General features: G+C 34.6%; 1 long non-coding RNA gene across 1 annotated transcript in view; it reads left to right on the top strand.

The window, feature by feature from the left end:
* LOC107672641 (uncharacterized) overlaps positions 1–3,608 on the top strand; it is a 16,979-nt gene extending 13,371 nt beyond the window's left edge. Inside the window, exons 2-3 of the long non-coding RNA XR_001632332.1 lie at positions 3,424–3,459; positions 3,597–3,608. This is a non-coding gene — a long non-coding RNA (uncharacterized LOC107672641). The remainder of the gene's footprint in view (positions 1–3,423; positions 3,460–3,596) is intronic.
* Positions 3,609–10,197: the final 6,589 nt, after the last annotated feature.

Genomic DNA, 10,197 nt, shown 5'->3' with positions numbered 1-10,197 from the left:
TGTAATTAAATTACAGTTACTTATGAAAATGTTAAGGATTACAAATGGGGTTACATCTGATTTTTTCACACACACTCCCACATACAGATTTAATTGAGTTCTTTCAGTGACTGCTCTAAAATATGAAACACCAATGTTTCAGTAGTTTATAACATGCTTATCCGATAGGGTTTATGTATATTTTTTTAAGATTAACTGTTTTTTCTAAGGCATTGCTAGGTTCCAGTGTTTCCTGTCATAGCTATGCAAAGATTTGATTTCAAAAACAGTATCAAAGCTATTAAACTATTTCTTGTTATGATTTTAAATATGTATTTAACCTCAGAATGATTTAAAGCAGTGGTTCTCAAACCTGTCCTGGCGTACCCCCAGCCCTGCACATTTTGTATGTCTCCCTCATCTGTCACACCTGATTCAACTCATCAGCTCATTAGTGGAGTCTGCATGACCTGAAGTGGGTGTGTCAGATATAGGGAGACATACAAATCATGCAGTGCTGGGGGTACTTCATGGACAGGTTTGAGAACCCCTGATTTAAAGTAAGTCATGTTTTGTGGTGGCTGTGCTTCAAAGGGGCCGTCGGATGCCCATTTTCCACAAGTTGGTATGATTCTTTAGGGTATTCTTGAAATGGTCACAGTGGTCGTGTAAAACAATACCCTTTTTACCTTGTCAAAAACAGCTCTGTTCACAGCGACTGGTTTCGGTGCATTTCTCTTTACATGCTAATGAGCTCTGCTCACACCCGCCCCTCTCTTCTGTGGAAGAGCAAACGCGATTCGCAAATAATCATAAAAAATATATAAATTAATAAATAAAAAAAAAGCTACGGGTGTCCCGTGTTCGAATCCCGACTCAAGGACCTTCCCGATACCGCCCCCCCACCCTCTCTCCCCCACTTCGCTTCATGTCATGTCTGATCCGTCCCCCTAAAATTATTTAAGATTTTTTTTTTTTTTTTTTATAATTTTTTTGACCACTTTTGCCTGAATAAACCCCTAATTTGCTGCTTATTAATAGTTAGTAAGGTAGTTGTGAAGTTTAGGTATTGGGTAGGATTAAAGATTTAGAATATGGCCATGTAGAATATGTGCTTTACAAGTACTAATAAACAGCCAATATGTTAATAATAGGCATGTTAATAAGTAACTTGTTAATAGTGAGAATTGGTCCCTAAACTAAAGTGTTACCCTTTTTTAAATTATAAAAAAAAAAAAATATCTGTCAGTGGGTACAGAAAATAATCTTAATTCAAAAGGAAATGTTTCTGACCCTATTGGCATATTTGTTCTTTTTTTTAAGCATAAATATGCTTAATTTAGTTTGTTCAGAAATCAAGACTCAATATCTTAAGTCGTTTTGCTTCTGAAATAAGTGTATCTTGATTTAAGAATGTGTATATATTTGTACTTGAAAACAAGACAAAAACACTGAGTAAGAAAGTCCATTTTTTTGCAGCCCGAACTCAAACTCAGGGTTATTACAGTTACCTAAAACTAAACTTAAAACCATAAAAATATCTTTACTTGAAATAAAATAAATGTTAACTGAAATAAAATCAAAACTTTTTTTGCCAAGGCAACATTTCTCATTTTAATTTAGTTGATAGTATTAGTATCTATGCAATGATTTAGTATTTATTATTTTATTTAATAAATTGATGTACTAAAATAAATAAAATTAAAACTGAAATAATAAAAATATATAGATCTATATATAAATATATAAACAACATTGCTAAAATGACAAAAAACACTACACAACAAGATTACTAAAACGTCAACTAAAATTAAAATGAAAACAAATACATAAAATAAAAACTGATTCAAAATATTAATAGAAACTGTAATAGTATCTCAATGATTCTAAAATAAATAATATAATAATTTATATTTGTACAAAAAAATATGTGAATAATTCAGTGACTTTCTAGGTGATCAACTTTTTAAAGAATTGTTTATGAGCAAAACTTGTGCAGTTTCATAGATGTTGAGCCTCAAATCCCCATAATTCACATCCTATGTAAAAATGTTGTTTTAATTAATTAAATAGTTACTGTACCTGAACCTGAAATGAAAAACCAAGCCGATCCTGGCCCTGCATTATGTGTTGTGTAGCAGACCTCTAGTGTGAAGCGAGGGCAAGATCAGAAACAAGCCACAGGAGAATTTGTGAATCTATATATTATAGAGATACAGGCCTCCAAAGTGCAGATTCGTGTGTCTCTCATCCTCGTCTCTGGCTCGGTCCTGTCACTCAGTCTCCTGGTGTGTATCTTCCTATCTCAGGGGCTGCAGGGGCCCCTGCTGTAGAGCCTCTCATCTGCTCTCATTGCCTCCAGCTCTATGCCGTAAGTGCATTGATTTCCATGTACGTCTAATTACTGCTCATAATCTATTTCCACCCTCAGATTCCAGATTTTCAAATAGTTGTATCTCGGCCAAATATTGTGCTATCCTAACCATACATCAATTGAAAGCTTATTTATTCAGCTTTCAGATCACAATTTCAAAAATTGACCCTTATGACTGGTTTTGTGGGCCAGGGTCACAAATATGAAAATAAAATGGATATTATATTATATTATATTATATTATATTATATTATATTATATTATATTATATTATATTATATTATATTATATTATATTATATTATATTATATTATATTATATTATATTATATTATATTATATTATATTATATTATATTATATTATGTTTTTAATTAAGAATTTTCTAATATCAAGTGCTGTTGCTTCATATTATTTTACTATTAATAATATAACATGTTAGTATAATATAATATAATATTTGTTATATTATATTTTATTTTTATTAATTAATAAAACAAATTAATTATAATAATTAATAATTATTATTAACAATAAATAAAACCTTTTTAATTTAGGACATTAACTTTTACTTTATAAATAGTGGTATTAGAGCCTTGTTTTTAACATTAAAATGATAGTTTGATTTCACGCAAAAAATAATATCCTGTGATACTCACCGTTATTCCAAGCCATCTTTCATTCATAACATAAAATATAAACATTAACATAAAAATGTCCGAATGTTTATGTTGCTCTATTTCTTACAATGAGAGTAAAGATGAGAGGGATGCTGTTGAACTCCAAAAAAAGACGGGGGGAAAAAAGAAAAAAAAAAACGTAAAGTGGTCCATATAACTTGTGCACTTTATTTCAAGTCCTCTGAAGCCATGCAATAGCTTTGCGAGAGGATAGGAGATTTTCAGCAAACAACAATAAAAATTTTGGTCTGTTGCTCTCACAAAGCCATAGTGTAATACAAATTAGCCATATGAACTACGTTTATGGTGCTTTTTGTCATTTTTGTAGCTTGACATTGTCTGTCTACAAGCAGCATGTACATTCTACTTAACATCTCCTCTTTTGTTCTCAGGAAGGTATTTAAACAGGACTGAATGACACGAGAAAGGTGAGTAAATTATGACAGAATTCTCATTTTGAGTGAACTAATGCTATCCTCATGTCTCAGACAACTATACCTCTTTTCCTCTTTTCCTCTTTTCCTCTTTTCCTCTCCCCTTTGCTTCAACCTCCGGTGGTTTGCAGAAGGAGGCCTGCGGTAGAGCTGTAATCGGCCCTGCTCATTGGCTGAGCTTTTTGAGCGGTTACAGTAGCGGATTCATGTTCAGGTTTGTTTCTGTGCTGAAAGTAGGATGACGTGAGGTTGGCAGACATGGGGTGGGATCATATAACCCAGTTCATGTATTATTAACTGGCTGTTCACACTGGCCCACTGCATATTGATTACTCTTCCTCAAAACCTAGAACTTTCATTTGTGTTCTCCTAATGTGGCCTAAATAATTAGATGCATTACAAGAACATCGAAAGCGTGCTGAGATGAGTGTGCACGTACCCAGATTCATAGTGATTATTTTTGCTCTTTGAACATATTCTGCCTGTGGTTGATCAATACAGATGATCAGGTAATATAGAGCCACGGTCTCCTGGGATTTCAGGTGGGATGTCCTGTAGCGTTTTCAAGGTGTCTGTCCCGGGTCAGATGTTGTGGTCCACCTTTAATTAGCCGAGTAACGTCTCAGATTTCATAAAACTCGATACTGTCGTCTGATGCGATCGGCCCACTCTCACTGGGCACTCAATCCACACCAGGAAGTGTTCTACATTTCTCGAGCTTTGACACTCACCTTGTGAGGAGGTTTGAAAATCAATGGCGACAGAGGCGCGGCGTCGTGTTTGCCAGTTAATAAGCTAGAGGAGAAGAACAAAGCACCCTGCTTTCCTTTGAATTCAGATGAGAAAACTCCTCACCGCTGTAATCTCGCACATCAAATATTCATATGGGAAAAATGAGTATGCATCAGCGATTATGCTTTCAGATTTACTCAATAATGGAGACGGGCTTGTCTATGTGGTCGAGTCAAGTATTGAAAATGTGTTTCGAATAAATGGGTTTATTGCTTTTTATAAGTGTATGTGTTTTAAATTCCAGTAGCATTCATGGGAAAATATTGTAGATTAATTTTGTTCATGATTTAGCACGAAGTAAGAATTACAATTTGACTAGTCAAGTCAGTCAATCATTTAAAGCAAAGATTTCAGTGTTTTCCTGCTGCGGAACTAGATCATCGGTAATGCTTGTTCCACATGGATGTTCCAACTTCAAATGTTTTACAGCTTATAAACACAGTTTGTCAAAATACAACCCAGATAGATCATGTTCCTTCAACATTTTATGCAAAATCAAGCTTTTTTTGGAGTTTGACAGACATATTCGCTATAAACTGTTGTTCTATGGAAAAGAGCTGTGAGAAGATTCTTAAAGGGTGTCACAGGATGCCCATTTTCCACAAGTTGATACGATTCTTTAGGGTCTTAATGAAAAGTCTGTAACATAGTTTGGTTAAAATTTCTCAATGGTAGTGTAAAAAGCACCTTTTTTACCCTGTCAAAAACAGCTCTTTTCAGAGCATGCAGATTTGTAGCATTTTCCTTTAAATGTTAATGAGCTCTGCTGACCCGGCCCCTCTCTTCCGAGCCGCTCTCAGAGAGACTGTTTACTTTAGCTGCATTCATCCTGAAACTTGCTAATTAGTACATTATTAGGAAAGGCGATTTGCAAAGATTCGTTAAAAAACCTTACACTCACTTCTGTAGGTGAAGCTGGATCACGAATGATTCGCGCGAACATAGACGCATTTATGTAGATTGGGGGCGCATTCCCTTCAGAAACAAATGTAATCCACTGCGTCTTTGCGGCTCAGATGTCGGGAGTAAATGACGACTGCTATGTTCATTATTACATCCAACAACAGAACACCTCAATCGCTTAGGACTCATTCTCGTCTACATCTGCTCCGGCGGTGAAACAATGGCGGACTGATGACAGCTCACTGAGGGCGGGTCTAAGGTAAGACGCCAGTCCAGTCTGTGCTGAAACGCTACTGTCAATCAAACTATCGTGGGAGGGGGCATCTGAGATCAGCTCGATTTGAGAAAGGGGTAAAGATTTTAGTAGATTAACAAAAAAGCACTGGGTGGATTTTTATCATTTTAGGGTGGTTGTGTACACACATTGCCAACACACATTTCAGTTCAAAACAACTTGTCAAAGTGCATGTAGAATCCTATGACCCCTTTAAATATACCATAAATAATGATAGAATATCCATTGTTTTGAATGAAATAGTGGTTTAAACATCCAAACTGTCTGTTTGGGAAGATATGTGACAGCATTGAGATCTCTAGGTGAAACTGTGGTCGTGGAGAGAAATTCCTTTACTGTGATCGTCTGACAGTTGGAGGGGATGTTCCTCTGGGTTTGGTCTGTATTAACACTCCCCTGTTTGTTTAATTCTTTTAATCTGCTGCCGGGCTCCATGGGGTGTGTCTGATTAGTCTAATTAATTTACTGAGCCATTAGAAACAGTAGAAGTGGGCTAACAGAGCATTGCGTGAGTTTGTGTAAATTGCACTCAATTTGCTGGTTGCCTCATATGCTTCCATACAATTAAACCTGCTTGTCCGTTTCAAGGGAATATCAAGCCACATACACACACACACACACACACACAAATTGTACATAGACCCAAACAGACACCTTTAAATTCTGATTAAAATGAACTTTCGGAATTTAAATCAATTTAATAGTCATGAAGCAGTACTGTAGTTCAAATTTAAATGTAAAGTATTTTTAATGATTTGTGTTTGAAAATTAAGAATTATTCAAATGGAATGAAAGAAGAAATTCAGATTTCAGTACAAAAAAAATTAAAGAAATGAATGCTTTCATTCAGCAAGGAGACATTATATTGATCAAAAGTGACAAAGAAGATATTTATGCTATTATAAACGTTTTTTATTTCAAATATTAATTAAAAATTGTTTTAAAAAATGGATCATGGTTTCCACAAAAATATCAAAATGTTTCTTGAGCAGCAAATCAGCATATTAGAATGATTTCTGAAGGATTATGTGACACTGGAGTAATGATGCTGAAAATTCAGCTTTACATCACAGAAATAAATTATATTTTAAAATAAAGGGAAAACAAAATAATATTTTATTTATTTATTTATTTATTTATTTTCAAATAAATGGAGCCTTGATAAACATTAGAGACTTCTTTCAAACATAAACAACTTTGCACTGACCCCAGACTTTTGAGCGGTAGTGCATATGAAATGGCTGAATATGTCTAAAAAAAAATATGGTGGACAATTAAAAATTAAAATCTCTTTTTGATGGCTTTTTAATAACAAAAATAAGAAAAAATATATATGTTTTACATATCAAGGAATAAACAGGCATAATTAGTCAATATTAAATGTTTACTTTGTCACTTGTGTTACACTAATGAAATCTCACTGTATTGTTGAATTTGTTTGAAATGCAATTCAATACATTCTTCTTCTTGTTTTTCCATTTCAACTTCCTATGATTTGTAGCCAAATTAATTCATATTCAGAAACTAAATAATAAGAGCAAATGCTTAAATTCTACATGTTGCCCAATCTAACACACACACGCACACACGCTGTTCGCTCTCCTCCTTGTGCTACTACATTAGCGAGGGGCGTTTCTCTCCGGCTAATTAGAGCAAAGAGGTGTGATCTGGTTTTTCGATTAAGGCACATGCTCGGAACACTCCAGAAGTACTTTAACCCCCTCCTTCCGTCTCAGAGCAGGGTACGAGGGTGGCAGCCTTGCCAAAAGTGCAGGGGTAATTAAAGGCAAAGAGCGCATCTCACGCCAGGCCTGTTTAAGGGTTAATGAGGCCTGGGCTGCCCCCCAGCCGAGAAGGGGGCGGGGTTGGGACCCGGAGCTGCCCCGCTTCAAGAGGAGAACCACCCATAGGGGTTCTCTTTGAAGTGTCAGAAGGTCCCCCTTGTTCTGGGTGGCGGGTGTTTCATTTGTCTGAGTGGCAAATAAAAAATTGATGAAGCTGCCAGTAGTTCTCTCCGCCCCCTCGCTCTGACTCACACACACACACACATGCACGCCCTCGACATTATTCACAGATTATCCGACCCTCCCTCTCACCCCCTAATGACCCCCAGGAAACCCAGGCGGAGTGACAATGGAATTAGCTACGATACGTGAGAGAAAGCGTTCGTTCCGAAAGCATTCCGCTGAGCATCTCATGCTTTAAAAGATAATTAAATAGAACCCGAAAATGAATATCAATACATCATTTCTTTAACTTCCCCTCAGTCTGCACTAAAAACAAAAAAAAATTGAGTAGAAATAATTTTCACTCAGAAATTGCTAGTAAATTTCACAAACTGTTGCAGCAAGTAACACATTTAATTAAACATAGTAGAAAATATTCTTGTATTCTCTTAATTCTGTAATGATTGTTCACATTGTAGGATGTTGTGTCATGACTGGCCAGGCTTTCATTCATCCCTGCTGTTGTGTCACTTGTATTGTGACTGTTGTGTGTGGAATGGTGCTCTAATTTTGGGCCCCTGGGGAAAAGCCTTTATTGGCCCTTTTGTGTTGCTTCTGTATTATATGTCAGCATTGCCAACAGTCTCCCATGGTCCATCTGCTCATGGCCAGTGGGGAACATTCATGGAAAGGCCATAATAGAAACAAAGAGCTGTTAACAGTGAAACTATGAGCGGTACTTCTCTTTGGAGGAATATTTATTTGTTTTTTAGAAATGGAGTAAACGAGTGAGAATCCTATATCGAGTTTTAAGATATTTTAAAATATTGATCATTTATATTGTTAGCTTTATAGTTAATCTCTTTTAAACTATAGTAATACACAGTGTATGTGCAGGTGCATTGATAGGAAAGCCATTGATTGCTTGACTCTTCTTCTGCAAAAGGCTCAGCAGTTTCCACAGATTTAGACCATTCTTCATTCAACAAATAAAAAATAAAAATTAATTATGCATCTTCTCTTCTGGCATATGTGTGTATGAAATATTTTGGACTGCAGCTCCATCAGTTTCATTTAACACATTTCGCTAAGGATGCACAATATATAGCGGCAGATAGTAGTATTATTTTATTTTATGTTTATTTGTTTTTTTTTTATTTTGAATATTTAATTATGTAATGCATGCATGTTTTCAGTTTGTTTAAGATTTTAGATTATTTTGTTACTTGTGTTATTTTTGAAATTAGTGTTAATTTCTATAATACCTTACATTATGATGATATTGTGATGCCTAAATTCTCTTAAGCGTCACAACATTGATTTGACACTGATTTTGTTGACTAGATTTATATTTATTTTTTGGACATTGATCAGTTATCAGCTATATAGCATGAAAATAATTTTGTTGAAAAATGTATGAATGAATGAATGAATGTAAAGCACCATAATAGATATAGATTATTGGATCTGTTTTTGGACAAATAAACAAACTTTATAAAATCTTAATTTTATTTTGTATATAATATATCAAATATTTATATTCTGTATGTAATAAAATTAAGATATTTCATTTCATACTAGTATTAAGTTCATGTTTCCTGAAGTTACATTGAAAGTTTTTTTTTCTTGCTTTTCAGTTTGATTGTCGTCTAGAAGTTTGAGACGCATATTATCATGTCCATGCGCTGCTATAATCCATTACCGTACAAGTCAGCTGCCTGAACATTTCATTAGGGACACCAGAGACCTTCTAATTTCATTCCCATCCACTTTGTGGAAATCCAGAAATGTTATTATGTGCGGCAGTATATCAAACATCTCATAGCAGCTATTTATTTCTTCTTCATTCACTTAAGTGACACAGAGCCCACTGAGCGTAATTGTTTTAGGGCTGCATTTGGACTGGATATGAATAAATCATTTGTCTTCAGTAGTGTTTTTAAATTGCGCCCTCAATGGCGACTCCATCATGTTACCTGTCTGTTTGACTCCTCCAGTAATGATTTAGGCAAAGAGAGCATCCTGCTTGTTCTTGGAAGTTTGAAGGAAGGAAATTGGTTTCATGCGTCAAATTCAAATGCTGCCCATGCACTCGTATTTGACTGAGTGATAACATCTCTAATCACATTTACTTTAATTACTGAGCAGTTTGAATCACGAGTTGTAGATTAAAAGACCAGTAATAGGCCGCATGTGAAGTGGAAACCCTTTGAACTGTTTCATTATGAGATGTGCTTCGAGAACAGCAGGTAATTCAAGCACAGGTACAGAAGACTAATGTGTGCTCTGAGCAGATGAGAACAATTTGAGAATGACTTTCTTTTGGTGAGTGTGGCAAAATGATAAAAGGTAATCGTACCATCTTTATGTAAACTACCAGTCAAAAGTTTGGAATAATTAAGATTTTTTTATTATTTTTGAAAGAGTTTTTTTTAATTATTATTATTATTAAAAATACAGTAAAAACAGTAATACTGTGAAATATTATTACAATTTAAAATAAGTGTTTTCTGATTGAATTTATTTGAAAATGTCATTTATTCCTGTGATCAAAGCTGAATTTTCAGCATCATTACTCCTAGTGTTCAGTGTATGCTGATTTGCTGCTCAAGAAACATTTCTTATTATTATCAATGTTGAAAACAGTTGTGCTGCTTCATATTTTTGTGAGAACACTACCATTCAAAGGTTAGGGTTTAGTAAGATTTAAAAAATAATAATAAAAGGATAAAAAAAAAAAAATTAATAATTTATTCAGCAAAGAAATATTAAATTCATCAAAAGTGACCGTAAATA

This window comes from Sinocyclocheilus anshuiensis, unplaced genomic scaffold (assembly GCF_001515605.1).
Source record: "Sinocyclocheilus anshuiensis isolate Anshui unplaced genomic scaffold, SAMN03320099.WGS_v1.1 scaffold1346, whole genome shotgun sequence".
Taxonomy (NCBI): Eukaryota; Metazoa; Chordata; class Actinopteri; order Cypriniformes; family Cyprinidae; genus Sinocyclocheilus; species Sinocyclocheilus anshuiensis.
The sequence above is the reverse complement of the archived record's forward strand: the minus strand, read 5'-3'. Positions and strand labels throughout refer to the sequence as shown.